Genomic DNA, 16,061 nt, shown 5'->3' with positions numbered 1-16,061 from the left:
CTCTCATCAAGCAGGTCCACCAAAAGATTTAGCATACAGAGATCCACTACCATTCCTGACAATATATCACAAAAAATGTTGACCCAAGCTCTATCCCTACCTGTCACAGAAACAGAAACAAGGATGGAAGCAGTGTCAACAGATGACCTGACTCAACAAATGACAAGAGTAAAAAGGAAAAGACACCTAGAAGTGAGTCAAGTGAAGAGATCAGTGATATACTGACACAAGATAAATTAGAGATCAGCTACTGGGGAGAATTGATTCTGTCCTAGATGCAGTTGATAGCTTGGCTAAGTGTAAATCACTAGAAGCAAAAATAGGTATGTTGCAGACTGATGTATCTTTTATGCATTCCAGATCAATGCAAAGTATTCTCCAACTAGGAGATTATACCTGTCTTCTTCCAGATGAAACCAGCACCACACTGGGTGTCACCATTCCCTTTGCTCCTTCTCATGCACCAAGAAGGCTCTTAATAAATTGGGTGATTGGTAATTGTTAAACAAACACAACAAATCCAGATGGTCAGTAAGTGAGACACTGCCCTGGCTGGTGTGGCTCAGTTGGTTGGAGCATCGTTCCATACACCAAAAGGTTTGGGATTTGATTCCCAGTCAGGACACATATGGGAGGCAACCAATTGATGTTTCTCTCTCCCTGTCTCTCTCTTTATATATATCTTTTCCTTCCTTTCTCTCTAAAATCAATAAACATACTTTAAAAAATAAGCAAGACACCACAACATCTCCACTCCAGCTAGACAATATCCTGCTATAGAACCATACCACCACCACATACCATGCAAAACGCCACTACTACAATCAATAAAAATAAATAAATGAAACCTTTGAAAAATTTAATATGTTATTTCAGCTCTCACATGAAACTGAACAAACCTGATTTGAAGCTGGTACTTTCTTGGCTTCTTTAATAAAATGGCATTAAGAGAAAAAATATTTTGATGATTTTTTCATTTTGTTTTAGTCATATCTCTGGGCTTGCCTGAAAAGCACCTATAGTTTATAATGTTTTTATGAAAGAAAGAAATTTTAAATTCCAAACAATTGACTGACTAGTGCAATTTTGAAACAGTCCCTTTGAAAATCTTTCTGTGCAGAGTACTTTAGAATTCTAACCTTGTCTCTGACTGAACAATGATATTCTGAAATCTCTACATAAAATAGGAACAAAGACAACCCAGTTTGAATTTCTTATTTTTAGTTATTGGGTTCCTCCTTAATCCTACTATTCCTGTAACAGGAACCTCTCTGAGGTGACTGTGCCAAGTAACTAATTCTGTTTCTGAGCCATTCTGGTCAAAGCACTATACTTTTTGCATTAGTTTAAGCCAGGTGACACAATATCAATTTCTCAGGTGGTCAGTGCTTAAAAAAATATTTGAAGTAGTCCCTAACTACATGTGTCCACTCCAGATTGATATGTGCCACACATTAGAATACACACCAGATTACAAAGATGTATTACCAAAAGAGAAAAAATGTAAAATATTTGATTAAAATTTTATACTGATTGCATGCTAAAATGACTTTAATATATTGGGTTAATTAAAAACATTAAAATAGAAAAATTAAACATGATGAGCAGATATTTGTATTTCAGAGCAATGAAAGTGAATTTTTGACACAGTGTGTAGAATTTTTGAGCTTGACCAATGGAGATGAGGAGGAGCTCTGAAAGAAGGAATTTAGCTCTTTGAGCAAAAAACTAACATTTGGGTTGAATTCCCCAGAGAAGATAAGAAGAAACAAACATTTTTTGAGATTTTATTTTGTATTCTTGGTGCTGGGATAGGGATGAGAAGTACTGAGGTGTGTCCACAGCACACTCCCCTTTCAAAAGGCAAGAGAAGCAACCTTTTCTGGAGTACCATTAAAGAGTACCTAATGTGACTAGGTAATATTTTGACGTATTAATTTCTTTCCTCCATATAGTTTCTTCTATATTCATTCAAGCTGACATTCTATTCCATGCCCCTTGCACCAAGAGGAATAAGGTGGGCTGGAAAGCAGAAGTGATCTATAATTCGTTCTAGGTTTTGTTTTCCAAAAGTCTTATTCCTACATGTCTTGAAAGAGTTAAGAGGGAGAACAGGATTTACTGACAAAGACAGAATATCTTGAAGGAACCAAGGTAATTTGGAGCTTCACTGTCACACTGGAAAAATTCCATCCTCCAGAGTTACAAGGGAGAGGAGAGAGAACTGTGGTTTTAGGCACAGCAGATATGAGGTTGTGGGGAATATTTGGGGAGAAAGCAGGACCCCAGAGAAGTGGAGCTTGGTGCATCTAGGCTGATAGGCCATGGGCAGCCTGGTCAAAACATTTTGTTTCTGAAGTATGGAATACAAGCAGCAGAGACTCACCAGAACATGGTCCCATGTGGACCTGGACAGTGGATGTTTCAGTGGCTATCTGGACACTCCCACTCCAGATAGTTTGACACTTTGTAGTATCCCAGAATGGAGGTAAGAGAAGGAACTCTAACTCCTGTTTTTTCCTTCATATTTTCTCTCTGGAGACTCCTTTCTCAATATTTAAATACGTAGGGTCACAAGATAAGATTAGATTGTCCTTTCTTTTGAAGTTGTGAGTTATATCTCTAGGAACTTGCAATTCACATTTCTTCACAATCTCCCCTGAGCAGGAGATCTGATGACTCTGATGTTGGCTGAAGAGCCACATCCTGAAGGGATGATGTTTATTAAGGTAGAACCTAAATAACTTTACTGCCTGGGAAATTTTTTGTGATAGTAAAGGGATATTTTTTTCTTTTTTTTATAAGATACAACTTTACAAATTGAAAAATCAAGGCCACTTAAAAAACTTCTTTATCAGGCAAGACTATTATTTAGGAAGACAATCAAGCCTCACCCCCAGCAGAGTTGACCAACCCACTTAACTCTCCCTAAAATAAAATTTCCCTCAGTGTGGGAAAATGTCAAGTTGATGCCTTGAACTGAGTTTGCGAACATTCTTACCTACCTTTTCCACCATCTATTGAGTTATCTTCTTTTCTCTCTTAAATTCTTTCCTGTTCTAAGTCTAATGGAGAAAAAGTTTAAAACATTGCTCATTTTTAAATACATACTGCTATTTCTTTTCTACTAGGATAAAGGAAAAGCATAAATGATACTGAAAGGATTAATATCCACAACTTGGGATGTGGCAGAGAATAGAGGAGATTGAAAAGAAGAGGGGCAGACAATAAAAAAATTTCCAGCAGATCCAAGATGGTGCAGGAATGATTGGGTAGCTACTCTAAACTCCTCCCAGGACCAATCTGGAATTACAACTAAATTGTAGAGAAATCTTCCTGAATAACCAAAGAACATCAGCTAGAGAAAAACTTTATGATCAAAGACAGACAGAAGAAGCCACTTTACCACAATGACACTGGTAGGGAGTTCATGGGAGGCACGAGAGGGCTGGCTGGGCTCCCACAAGCAGTAGCTGAAGTTCTTGAGGGGTATTTCAGCACTGGGGGTTCCCCTGAGAGGTGTGGGGCCTAAAACCCAAGCTGGGCTCCAGCACCAGAGCCAGAAACGAACCCAGATAACGTAGCTGTGAAAAGCAGCAGGGTTTCTGTCTGCCAGGGAGAGATGGCTGGAGACAAGAAAGACTCTTAAAGGGTTAATGCACAAAATTTCATTTGCAACTGCTCTCTCTATGCTCCAGCAGAGGGAGGGCAGAGTGGACTAGATATGCTTGAGGAGAGTCTAAAGTTGGTGGCTCTAGGGAGAGACCTGAAGGAACAGCTGCCAGGATCCCTGTGCTGAAATCATTCCTCATTCTTCAGAAGCCATCTTTCTCAGGCAAAGCACTCCTCTCCAAGTGGCATCAGCCTGAGGGGAGCCAAGAGCCCACCCAGAGAAGTTACTCTGCCCCCGCCCTGAGGAGCTGAAGCTGAGCTGCTGATTATAGTTTGATTAGTTTAACAGCAGAGCACTTTAAAGACTGATTAGTTTAACACCTAAGGCAGAAAACACAAAGAAGCACAAAAGAAAGCACAAAAAATGGGAAGACAAAGAAACAGATCCCAAATGAAAGAATAAGAGAATTCTCCAGAAGAAGAACTAGATGAAATGGAGGCATGCAATTTATCAGAGAGTTTAGAGTAATTATCATAAGGATATACACAGCATGAAAAACAGACATAGAAACCATAAAAAGGACCTGTCAGAAGCAAAGAATGCAATATCTAAAATAAATAATACACTGAAAAAATATAAAGTAAATAATACACTAGAAAGAATAAACAGTAGGTTAGATGAAGCAGAGGATAGAATCAGTGATTTGGGAGACAAGGTAGGAAAAAAACATGCAGGGAGAGCAGCAAGAAGAAAAAAAGATTAAAAAATGAGAGCTAGCCCTGGCTGGCATAGCTCAGTGGATTGAGCATGGGCTGGGAACCAAAGTGTCTCAGGTTCGATTCCCAGCCAGGGTACATGCCTGGGTTGCAGGCCATAACCCCCAGCAACCGCACATTGATGTCTCTCTCTCTCCCTCTCCCTCTCTCCCTCTCCCTCTCCCTCTCCCTCTCCCTCTCTCTCTCTCTCTCTCTCTCTCTCTCTCTCTCTCACACATCTCCTTCCCTTCCCTCTCTAAAAATAAATAAATAAAATCTTTTAAAAAATGAGAGCTTAAGAAACATTTTAGATAACATCAAGTTGAATATAAATAAAATTAAAATTAAATAAAATCAGAAGTGAAAAAGGAGAAATAAAAACTGGCAACAAAGAAATACAGAGGATTATAATAAAATATTATGAAGAACTATATGCCAACAGACTGGACAACCTGGACAAAAAGGATAAATTCCTAGACACACAATCTTTCACAGCTAAATCAGAAAGAATCAGGGAATTTGAATAGACAGATTACACCTAGTGATATTGAAACATTAATAAAAAAAATCCCAAGAAACAAAACCCCTGGACCGATGGCTTCACAGGTAAATTTTACCAAATGTTCTGGGAACTAACACCTCTCCTCAAACTCTTTCATAAAATTCAAGAGGAGGGAAGGCTTCCAAATTCATTTTATGAGGCCAGCATTAGCCTAATTCAAAAACCAGATAAAGACACTACAAAGAAAGAAAATTATAGGCCAATATCCTTGATGAACATAGATGCTAAAATCCTCAAACAAAATATTAGCAAATGAAATACAGCAATGTATCAAAAAGATCATACACCTTGATCAAGTGGGGTTTATTCCAGGAATGCAAGGTTGGTACAACATTCACAAATCAATAAATGTGATTCACCACATAAAAAAAATGAAAGATGAAAATCACATGATCATAACAATAGATACAGAAAAAACTTTGCTAAAATCCAGCATCCATTTATTGAAAGGTTTTCTTAGGCTCCTCTGAGGAAATAAATGATAATCAGCCATAAAATTAGGCAGTATAGAGCTTTATTTGGGGTTTGCGTGCCCAGGCGACATCCCCCGCTTCACCCTATCCACACAACAGGGGGCCAAAAAAAGCCGCGCTGAGACAGGAAAATGGTGGGGTTTTATTTTGGGTTGGCTCTCTGTGGGACCCTTGTGAACAAAGCAGCAACATATTGGTGGTTCCCCTCAGGCCCTGGTTTGATGTCAACCATCTCTTCCAGGTTATAGTTCAGCCACCATTTTTATTGTAGTCCAGCCACCATTTTGATTGTAGTCCAGCTGCTGTTTTGTCGTATCCCACCCATCTTGACATTTACAATAAAAACTCTCATCAAAGTGGGATTAGAGGGAACACACCTCAACATTATAAAGGCCATATATGACAAACCCACTGCCAGCATCATACTCAACAGGCAAAAACTACAAGAGTTCCCCTGAAGATTGGGATCAAGACAGGGATTGTCTGCTTTCACCTCTCTTATTCAACATAGTACTGGATGGTCTAGCTACAGCAATCAAACAAGAAGAAATAAAAGGCATCCAAATTGGAAAAAAAGTAGTAAAACTGTCTTTATTTCCAAATGACATGATACTGTACATAGAGAACCCAAAATATTCCATGAAGAAACTACCAGAATTGATGAATTCAGCAAACTAGCAGGACACAAATTAATATTCAGAAATCAGATGCATTTTATATGTCAATAATGAACAAACAGAAAGGGAAATTAAGAAAATAATCCCATTCACAATTGCTTCAAAAAGAATAAAATACCTAGGAATAAACCTAACCAAGGAGGGAAGAGACCTGTACTCAGAAAATTATAAGACACTGAAGAAAGAAATTGAAGAGGATGCAAATGAGTAGAAGCACATAGTGTGTTTGTGGATAGGAAGAATTAACATCATTAAAATGCCCATACTACACAAAGTAATCTATAGATGCAATACAATTCCTATCAAGATTCCAAAAACATATTTCACAGAACTAGAACAAATATTTCAAAACTTTATATAGAACCACAAAAGTCCCCACATAGCAACAGCAATCCTGAGAAAGAACAAAACCAGAGGAATCATACTACCTAATATAAAACTATACTATAAGGCCATAGTAATCAAAACAGCATGATACTGGCATAAAAACAGACACATAGATCAATGGAACAGAATAGAGAGCCCAGAAATAAACCCATACCTTTATAATCAATATTTGACAGAGGAAGGAAGCTCACACAATGGGCTAAAGATAGTTTATTTAATAAATAGTTTTGAGAAAATTAGATACATGCAGAAAAATGAAACTAGATGACCTTCTTATACCACACACAAGAATAAATTCAAAATGAATAAAATACTTAAATGTTAGATCTGAAACCATAAAACTCCTAGAATAAAACATAGGCAGCAAAATCTTAGACATTGCTGTAAACAATATTGTATCGGATGTATCTCCCCAGGCAGTGGAAACAAAAGAAAAAATAAACTACATCAAACTAAAACTTTTTACACAGCAAAGGAAATCGTCAACAAAACAAAAGACAATCCACCAAATGGGAGAACATATTTGCCAATACTTCAGATAAAGGGTTAATGTCCAAATTTATTAAATACTTATAAAACTCAACAATGAAAAAAAAACAGCCCAATTAAAAAATGGGCAAAAGACTTGAATAGATGCTTTTCAGTGTCTGAAAGGAGGACACACCAATGACCAATACACATATGAAAAGTTACTCACCTCACTAATCATCAGAGAAATGCAAATTCAAACTACAATGAGATACCATCTCCTGTCAGAATAAATAATATCAATAAATCAACAAACAGCAAGTGCTGGCAAGGATGTGGAGAAAGAGGAACTCTTTTGCACTGTTGGTGGGAATGCAGATTGGTGCAGTCACTACGGAAAGCAGGCTGGAGATGCCTCAAAAAAATTAAAAATGGATCTGCCTTTTGACTCAGCAATCCCACTTCTGGGAATATATCTTAAGAAACACAAAATACTAATTTGAAAGAACATAAACACCCCTATGTTCATTGCAGCTTTATTCACATTCTATAAGATATGGGAGCAACCCAAGTGTCCATCAGTAGATGAGTGGATAAAACAACTATGGGGCATTTACACAATGGAATACTACTTGGCTATTAAAAAAGAAGAAAATTTTACCCTTTTTGACAGGATAGATGGACCTGGAGATCATGCTAGTGAAAGAAACCAATCAGAAAAAGACAAATACCATGATTTCACTCATATGTGGAATCTAATGAACAAACTGAACTAACAAGGAAAATGGGGACAGACTTATAGATAGAGAGCAAGCTGACAGCTAGCAGGGGAAGGTAAGATTAGGGCTGGAGGGATAGATCAAAAAGGAAAAAGGACTCATGGGCATGGACAACAGTGTCGTGGTGATGGCTGCAGAGAGCAGTGTATAAGGGGACTAAGTGGTAATGGAAAAAAATACAATAAAGATAAGAAAATTTAAAAGAATTAAAAAATAAAAAGAATTTCCATTCCTTGTTTATAGAAGTACAAACAGAATTTGTTAGAATGATACTTTGGTCACTTATCAGTCGCCTTTAACATATATTGACATTATGTGTCTGTGCTGCTGAGAATCTAGATCTAATCACATAGGTTTTTTGTATCACTGCTTCTTTGGAGCAAGTTCAGGGACCAAGGTCTAAGTCCTAATTTTTCCCAGGTGATGCATGTCTTGCCTGAGGCAGGCATTTCAATGTTTGTTGACTGCTGTAAGCCAGTATAGTGAGAGAGGATGCTGGGAACTACTCTTATCCCAATAAGCAGGGCAGCAATAGCCACTGAAGCATGGAAACCCAAATTATATAATAGTAATAGGGTAGGAAACCATTACTGATCAGCCATTTAACCATTATTCTCTCGAGTAGGAGTCCTTGAAGTCAGTCTAATATTACCCATTGATTTTACAAACAAGGAAAGGGAGATCAAATGAGGTCAACCAGCAGGCCCACAGTCTTATCACTGGTTCTTGGGAGAGTTAAGGGCCACAATCTTCCTCTGATACTCAGCCCTATGTTCATGGTATCCAATTAGTAACTTGAATGATGACTATGGCTTAATCAGAGGTCACAAATGTAGTAGAAATGAACAAAGCATGCCTAATGGTGAACAATCACAAGTAGTAGGTCTGACGTGGGAAGTGCCATGCTCTGACTAGGCATTCAGATCTACCTCCCATATTAGTCTCCTGTTGTTGCTGTAGAATTTTGTTGCTGTAGAAATTTGTAGAATTACTACAAATTTAGCGTCTTAAAAAAACACAAATTTATTAGCTTATACTGCTGAAGGTCAGAAGTCTGAAATGGGCCTCACAGGGCTACAATCAAGGTGTTGGCAGTGTTTTGTTCTTTCTGGGGGCTTTAGGAAAGAATTTGTTTTCAGCTTCTAGAAGGCACCTGCATTCCTTGGTTCGTGGCTTCCTTCCTCTACCTTCAGAGCCAGCAACTGCCAGTCAAGTCTTTCTCATAATGCCTGGTTCAAAAGTTGAAACCTCTGGTTTGACTTTTCCACGTTCTCTCCCATTTTCTAAGGATCATTATGATTGCATTGGGCCCACCCAAATAATCCAGAATATTCTTGCTATTTAAAAAAAATTAATAACATCTACAAAATCCTCTTTGCCTTGTAAGGTATTACATTCAGATTCTGGGGATTAGGTTGTGGACATCTTTGGGTGGCCATTTTTTTGCCTGCTATAACTTTTTATAAAAACAGTCAGACTAAATGCCTTTGCAGGCTAGATGGAGTCCATGGGCTGTCTAAAAGTGTCAGGCCAGTTTCCTGACCCATCAGTCTGATCATGACTCAGGACAGGTTTCTGATCTGCTGGACAGCTCATGACTCAGTTATCCCAACTCACTTGGTAGTCTGAAGCTTAAACTCCCACCTCGTACAACAGACATCTGATACCAGGTACAATGGCCCTGGTCAGACTGACCTTCCTGTACCTGGGAAGAGCCCAGTCCTTTACCTAGCCCACTGTCCTGACTCACATCCTGAAACCCTGAGGAACAGCCCAGAAGAACAAAAGACTAACTCCTCCCTTCTTCCCCATGCCGTCCCCCACAACCCTGCTGCAACCCCATGCTTTTTCTTTTAAAAACCCCATTCTTGCCTCTCTCCAGAGGTGTAGTCTATCCAGACTCAGCCTACCTATAAGCATAGCATCACATAAGGTCACTTGGATCAGATCATCTGGCTTCTCCCATCTCTATCTCTCATGCATTTCTAACATTTTGGTGCTGAAACCTAGGAGGACAGTGATCAGGGAAGCCCACTTGCCTGAACTTCACATCCACACCAGCAAAATAAACTAGAATAAGGGGTATATCCCTTTGCCTCATCTTGGCACTCTCCTTCTCTGTTCTACTGTTGTCCTGGAAAATGTCTCGAAAATCCCAGTGCTTGGTGAGAGTTGCTGCCTGACGGGTCCTGGACTCTCAGAAGTGAGAAGGATGGTGGGACACCTCCCTCCTCTCCTCTCTTTTCCTGTGAAGACCCTAAGACACTTGAGGGGGGGACACCTCCCCATTTGTCCTAGGGTAGGGAGACTGGGCTTGCTCTTTTCCCTGTCCCCTTCAATCTTATTCCTCATAAGGTGGGGGGTGGAGCAACTGCTGCCTCCCTGCAACACCCCCTTGGGGAGTCTGCTCAGAAGTCTAAAAGACCTGGGCCTAGAAATGGACTTAAAACCCAAGAGACTTATTTTCTTCTGTAACATTGTCTGGCCTCATTATAACCTGGATAATGGGTCTGTCTGGTCAGAAAATGGGACACTTGACCCTCGAATCCTCACAGACCAAGACAATTTCTGTTGACATCTCAGCATGTGGAGTGTGGTCCCATATGTCCAGGCTTTCTTTGAGCTGCTCAGGCACACCTCTCCATGTCAGACCTGTTCTACCTACCAAATCCTTTTCCTTTGCTCCTGCCTTCCCTAGCAGAACCTGCCTATACCCAGTGTCCTGGCAGAAACATCTTTCAGTCTCTCTGAAGACTCTCTTCCCCCTCTCTATGCATCCCCTCCTTCTCCCTCTGGCCTAGCCAGGGCTGGGACTGCAGACTATGAATCACCTACCTCTCCTGATTCCACCTCAGATCCCTCACCTCCCTCCCCTCACAGACCAGGTCCTGCAGGCCTCAGCCTGCCTTACCCCTCCGGGAGGTGGCAGGACCAGAAGGGCCCATCCAAGTCTATGTCTCCTTCTCCCTCTCCAATCTGTCCCAAATTGAACAATGCCTAGGATACTTTTCCTCTGATCCCACTCATTTTCTCAAAGAATTTCAGTATCTGACTATCTCCTGAGATCTCACTTGGCAAGACCTTTATGTCGTACTCCCCACTTTTCTTTCCCCAGAGGAGAAGGAACAGGAATGTGTTTGGCTGGTGGCCCAGGCTCACGCTGACACCCTAAACTGGCAAGACCCCACCAATGGCCTTGTAGGAGCTACTGCTGTTCCCCATGAAATCTCTAACGGGGACTACTGAGATGGGAAACTGAGTTGGCAGTCCCATAACCACATGTTAACTTGCCTCATGGCAGGACTGCAGGCTGCCACACACAAGGCAGTCAACTGCGATACACTAAAAGAGATCTCCCAGGAGGCGGATGATAATCCCACCACCTTTCTTGCTAGACTGCGGGAAGCCCTCCAATGTTTTATTAATCTGAACCCAGATGCCAGGGAGGGCACCCTATTCCTCCATATGCATTTTGTCTCCCAATCGGCTTCAGACATATGCCAAAAGCTCCAAAAATTAGAGGCAGGGCCTCAAACAAGCCAAAATAAGATAATCAATGTAGGCATTAGGGTTTTCAACAACAGAGATGAGGTAAAGGCCCAGCGGGAGAGACAAAGGGAGGAAGCTAAGGCCAAGTCCTGCTACCAGGCCTACCAGCTACTTGCCTCAACATTAAAAGAGACCCAAGATTTCCCCAGACAAAAGGGAAAAACCCTTCTGGAGACCTGTTTCAAGTGTGGGAAACCTGGGCATTGGGCCAAACAATGTTCAAACTCCTGAGATCCCTGAGGCCATGCCCTCTGTACAAACTAGAGGGCCATTGGAAGTCCGACTGTCCCCGCACCTCTCAAGGCAAGGGAGTATTAATTACCTACTCAAATCAGATCCCTGGTTTTCAACTCCATGACCTTCTGGTGTTAGTGGCAGAAGACTGACAGTGTCCTGGAACCACGAATGGCCTCACAATAATCAACAGGACAGAGATTGGGGTAACTCTATCAGTAACAAATAAGCCAATCTCTTTTCTCATTGACATGGGGCCACTTACCCCGCTCTCCCTGACTACTCTGGGCCAACAGTCAATTCCTCAGTCTCAATAGCAGGAGTCCATGGCATAGTCTCACAACCATTAGCTACCCCTCTCCTACCCTGTTCAGCAGAGGACCACTTATTTCCTCACTCATTCCTTGTTCTCTCTTGCTGCCCTACACCAATTGTTGGAAGAGACATTCTTGCCAAGCTTAAGGTCCAACCACTCATTCCTTCTCCTCAAAACTCACAGGGTATTTTCCTTCTCTCTCCAACAATGAACCCCTAGCCCACTCCTCCTCCTCCCCCCCCCCCACTCTGTTAATCCAGAGGTATGGAACACAGAAACCTCAGTTATTGCCAGCCACCATGAACCAGTCACTATACTGTCAGGGATCTGACCCAACACCGGCCAAGTCCAAATACCCAATACCCCTTGAAACATTGCAAGGAATTAAACCTGCAATTACTCATCTCCTGCAGGTAGGACTTCTATGACTGACTAATTCCCCATATAATGCCCCAGTTTTACTGGTAAAAAAAAACAACAAAAACCTAATGCAACTTATCGCTTAGTCCAAAACCCACAAATCATTAACTAGGTTGTAATTCCTATACATCCAATAGTCCTAACTCTCTACACTATACTCTCCCTCATAACACCCACTATAACACCCACCAACTACTCTGCCTTAGATCTTATGGACAGCTTCTTTACCATCCCCTTACACCCTGACTCCCAAGACCTATTTGCCTTCACCTGGACAGACTCAGACACACATCATTCCCAACAGTTAACCTGGACTATTCTTCCCCAAGGGTTCTGTAACAGCCCCCACCTGTTTGGACAGGCACTGGCCTGTGACCTGTGCAACACTGATCTCTCCCCATCTACTCTCCTTCAATATATAGATGACCTCCTACTATATAGCCCATCCTTTCCAGACTCCCAACAAAGCACTGCCAAACTTCTAAATTATTTAGGACAACTAGGATATCGAGTCTTATCCCAAAAGGCTCAAATATGACAAACATCAGTCACCTACCTAGATTTCACCTTAACACCCACTGAGAAGGGAATGGCACCAGGTAGCTGAACACTAATAGCCTCAATGCCCATCCCTACTACTAAACAAGGTCTCCTCTTATTTCTGGGTCTGGCTGGGTACTTTGGGAATTGGATTCCAAGCTTCAGTATTCTAGCCATGCCATTATAGGAAACAATAAAGGGCCCTTATAGGAACTGCTATTGCCTGGTAAGCCCATTGAATGACCCTGTTTTCAGGAGCTAAAGGAGGCCTTCACCAAAGCCCCTGCTCTGGCCCTCCTGGGCCTCAATAAACCCTTCATTCTATACTCAGATGAAAGACAGGGCATTGCTGTGGGTCTCAGAACAGAAGTCAGGCCCAGACCTAAAAATTATAGCCTATTTATCCAAACTACTAGATCCCACAGCCTGAGCTTGGCCTACTTGCCTCAGAGAATTAGCCACAGCAGTCGCCCTCGCCCTCAAGGCACAAAAGCTGACATACTCTCAACAAATAACTGTATTTTCTCCTCATGCTATTTCTTTCTCTTTTTTTGAAGAGTTATTTATTTATTTATTTTTAGAGAGGGGGGAAGGGAGAGAGAAAGAGAAGAGAGACACATCAAGGTATGGTTGCCTCTCGGCAGCTTCAACCTGAGTCGCAGCTTCTCACCTTTCTCCCTGAACAACATGAGCTTCAGCATATGCTCCAGCTTCTTGACAAGCTACTGGAGCCTGGGCTCTGTGCAGTTGCCCAGCTACAGGGTCTGGCCAGTCAGCAGCACAGCCAGTGTCTATGCAGGCACCAAGGGTTTGGGCTCCTGGATATCTGCACCCTACTTCACCAGTGTGTGGGGCAACTGGGGATCCAGGGGCCTGGCTCCAGGGATGGCCAGGGGTCCGGTGGGCATAGGGGGCATCTAGAACAAGAAGGAGTCTATGCAATGCCTGAATGAGCACCTGGCCTCCTACCTGGAGAGGGTGAGAAGCCTGGAGGCTGATAATAGGAGACTTGAGATCAAAATATGGGAACACTTAGAGAAGAAGGAACCCCAGATCAGAGACTGGGGGCATTATTTCAAGACCATCCAGGACCTGAGGGCTCAAATGTGCAAATTCTGTGGACAATGCCCATATCATTCTGCAGGGTGACAACACCCATCTTGCTGCTGATGACTTCAGTGTCAAGTATGAGATGGAGCTGGCCATGCGCCAGACTGTGCCCTCTGAAAGGTCACTGATGGCACCAATATCACTCAGCTGCCTCTGGAATCAGAGATTGAGGCTCTCAAAGAGGAGCTGCTCTTCATGAAGAACCACAAGGAGGAAGTAAATGGTCTACAAAACCAGATTGGCAATTCTGGGTTGACCGTGGAATTGGATACCCCCAAGTCTCAGGACCTTGGCAAAATCATGGCAGACATCTGGTCCCAGTATGACGAGCTGGCTCAGAAAAACTGAGAGGAGCTAGACAAGTACTGGTCCCATCAGATTGAAGAGATCCCCACAGTGGTCACCTCAAAGACCACTGAGATAGGCGCTGCTGAGACAACACTCATGGAGCTGAGACATAGGGTCCAGTCATGGAGATCGACCTGGGCTCAATGAGGAATGAGGGCAGTTTGGAGAACAGCCTAAGGGGAGGGGAGGCACTCTATGTCATGCAGATGGAACAATTCAATGGGATCCTGCTGCATCTGGAGTCAGAGCTGGCCCAGACCCGGGCAGAGGGGCAGTGCCAGGCTCAGGAGTATGAGGCCCTGCTGAACATCAAGGCCAAGCTGGAGGCTGAGACTGGCACCTACCATAACCTACTGGAAGAAGGGGAGGACTTCAATCTTGTCCATGCCCTGGACAAGAGCCCCTCTTTCCAAACCATTCAAAAGACCATGACTCACAAGATTGTGGATGATAGAATGGTGTTTGAGGTCAATGATTCCAAAGTTTTGAGGCATTAAAGGAAACAGGAGTCGGGCATCCTTTGGCAGGGCAGAAGTCCAACAAAAAGTTCATTGAAAGAAAAAAAAATGTATGGTCGCCTCTCAGGTGTCCCCTGCTGGGGACTTGGCCTGCAGCCCAGGTCTGTGTCCTGACTGGGAATCGAACTGTAGACCCTTTGATTTGCAGGCCAGCACTCAATCCACTAAGCCACACCAGCCAGGCCTCATGCTATTTCTGATCTAATATCCAATTAGTCAGAAAAATTCCTCCACCCCACCCAACTCCAGCAAACTTTCCTTATTCTACTACAAGCTCCTCATATAACAGTTGCAAGGTGTACCACAATCAACCCAGCAACTCTCCTTCCCTTGCCTGACCCTCAACACAATCCCCACTCATGCTCTGAAATTGTATTTAATCTCCTTTCTCCCTTGCCCCACATCTCTGAAACACCCTTCCCAGCCCAGATGACACCTGGTTCATTGATGCCAGCTCCTTTGTCACTAGTGAGAAAAGAAAAGCCAGATACACAATAGTTTCTCACACCCAGGTCATAGAATCCAGTCCTCTCCCTCCTGGAATCTCATCCCAAAGGGCTAAACTTAAGGCATTAATCCAAGCCCCAGCACTTGCACAAAACAAATGAATCAATACTTACACTGACTCCTGCTATGCCTACCACATCCTATACTCCCATGCAGCAATTTGGGCAGAAGGAGAGATTTCTCATGACCAAGGTATCCCCCATCACAAATGCTGACCTGATCTCCAAACTCTTACAAAAGGCATAAGAGGTCTCCCAAATAGTAGCAATCCACTGCTGAGGCCATCAAGGCACATCTTCCAACATCACACCAGGAAATGAAAAAGCTGACTGACAGGCCAAAAAATCTGCAGCCATAGAGAACCCGGAGTGTCAGCTCTTATCCATTCTCTCTATTATTCCTCAATACACAACTGAAGAAATACAGTCACTAACCCAAGAGAAGGTGGTATGGGAAGGGGACTGGCTCACATCTGGAGGATGGCTAATACTCCCCAACAAACAGAAGGAACAAATCCTTAAACAGTTCCATGAGGCCCTACATGTAGGATTTAGGCCACTATTAAAATTTCTCACCCCTTTGATCATCTGCCCTCACCCGGCCTCCACACTGTAGAGCGTCACCCAGCAGTGCAACATTTGCAACCAGGAATTCCCCCAGGAAGGGATTAGACCTCCACCCTCATTCCCCACCCACCAAGCTAGGGGACAGATTCTTGGACAACACTGGCAAATTGACTTTACTCATATACCCCTCATTAAAAAACACAAATACCTCCTAACTCTAGTAGACACCTTCTTGGAGT

The 16,061-nt window shown here is 42.5% G+C and overlaps 1 pseudogene; it reads left to right on the top strand.

Annotated features, from left to right (window-relative positions):
• The first annotated feature begins 13,460 nt into the window (after positions 1-13,460).
• On the top strand, positions 13,461-14,728 carry LOC123811783 (annotated as a pseudogene).
• Positions 14,729-16,061: the final 1,333 nt, after the last annotated feature.

This window comes from Phyllostomus hastatus, unplaced genomic scaffold, assembly GCF_019186645.2.
Source record: "Phyllostomus hastatus isolate PE091 unplaced genomic scaffold, TTU_PhHast_1.1 phas_scaffold_78, whole genome shotgun sequence".
Classification (NCBI taxonomy): domain Eukaryota; kingdom Metazoa; phylum Chordata; class Mammalia; order Chiroptera; family Phyllostomidae; genus Phyllostomus; species Phyllostomus hastatus.
The sequence above is the reverse complement of the archived record's forward strand: the minus strand, read 5'-3'. Positions and strand labels throughout refer to the sequence as shown.